We start from the raw sequence: 1645 nt of genomic DNA, 5'->3' as shown, positions 1-1645 counted from the left end.
CAAACAAACAAACAAAAAACCTATCCTATACAAATTATACAGATTTGAAGGGGTATATGCAACCTGATGTTTATAGCAGCATTATCAACAATAGTGAAACTATATGTCTATCAACTGATGCATGGAAGGATGTGGGAAAAACTGCTCTGAAACACACACATACAATGAAATATTATTCAGCCATCACAAAGAATGAAATTTTGCCATTTGCAACAACATGGATGAAGCTGGAGTGTATTATTCTAAGTGGAATAAGTTAGTCAGAGAAAAAAAAATACCATGCGATTTCACTCATATGGTCTGTTCCATTAAAAAAAATTTTCCAGCACCAAAACGGAGTCTAGTACACTGATGGAATCTGAGACATCTTAAAATATAGGTATCCAGTTTCGAGCTTAAAATAATATTCCTTCCCTAAGCAATTTGATTTTTTTTATAAGTGTGGGGTCACATTCTTTTCCCACACTTTAAAATTAAATTTTATTTTATTTTTAAAAAATTTTAACGTTTATTTATTATTGAGAGACAGAGAAAGACAGAGCATGAGCAGGGGAGGGGCAGAGAGAGCGGGGGAGACACAGAGTCTGAAGCAGGCTTCAGGCTCTGAGCTGTCAGCACAGAGCCTGACGCAGGGCTGGAACTCACAAACTGAGAGATCATGACGTGAGCAGAAATCGGAGGCTTAACCGACTGAGCCACTCAGGTGCCCCTAAAATAGAATTTTCTTAACTCTGTGTAAACAGGGCCTGACTGGAGGAAAATGTGAAAGAATCAGATATTGGGAGAACACTTGCTACATGTCTAAAACTAAGTTCTAATAACGCTCCCGTCCATTTTTTTATTTCCTCTGCAAAATCTGCCCTGTTTTTGTCTGTGCACACTGAACCTGCGGTGCCTTTGTGGTCTGTCTGAAAGTACATTTCCTTTCTACTACTTCTTCTCTTTCATATTCCCAGATGCTTCTTGCTCCTTTTCTGCATCCACAGCTCTGATCTTATTTATATTTTATGGAAATAGATACGACAGTTCCATGAGTGGCACATTCCAATTCATTTCATTATTGTATGTCTATTACATCCTTTACCCTGGGGGTCAAAGGAAAGGACAATGCTCACTTTGGAAATACATATACTAAAATTGGAATGGTACAGGGAAGATTAGCATATCCTCTGAGCATGTGCACACGTAAGTTTGTGACACATTTCATATTTTTCAAACAAGTGTATGAAAAGGTGTTCGAGATCATTCTTCAAAGAATTGCAAATTATGGGGCGCCTGGGTGGCTCAGTTAGTTAAGTGTCCGACTTCAGCTCAGGTCATGATCTCATGGTTTGTGGGTTCGAGCCCGGTATCTGGCTCTGTGCCAACAGCTCAGAGCCTGGAGCCTGCTTCGGATTCTGTGTCTCCCTCTCTCTCTGCCCTTCCCCACTCATGCTCTGTCTCTGTCTCTCAAAGATAAATAAACATTGTAAAAAATAAAAAAAAAAGAATTGCAAATTAAAGCAGCAATAAGATTGTTCCCATTACACATACATTAAAATGACTAAAATCCAAAACATTGATAACATCAAATGCTGGCATGGATGTGGAGCAACAGAGAAAATACAACATTCATGCTGGTGGGAATGCAAAATGGTACAACTAC

At 38.8% G+C, this 1645-nt stretch overlaps 1 non-coding gene across 1 annotated transcript; it reads left to right on the top strand.

Moving 5' to 3' along the window:
• Positions 1–1107: 1107 nt before the first annotated feature.
• LOC125165058 (U6 spliceosomal RNA) lies at positions 1108–1213 on the top strand. The gene has a single exon (XR_007151952.1). It is a non-coding gene; the product is annotated as a U6 spliceosomal RNA (small nuclear RNA).
• Positions 1214–1645: the final 432 nt, after the last annotated feature.

Source organism: Prionailurus viverrinus, chromosome B1 (genome assembly GCF_022837055.1).
Source record: "Prionailurus viverrinus isolate Anna chromosome B1, UM_Priviv_1.0, whole genome shotgun sequence".
Lineage (NCBI taxonomy): Eukaryota > Metazoa > Chordata > Mammalia > Carnivora > Felidae > Prionailurus > Prionailurus viverrinus.
This window is presented reverse-complemented; position numbering and strand designations above follow the sequence as displayed.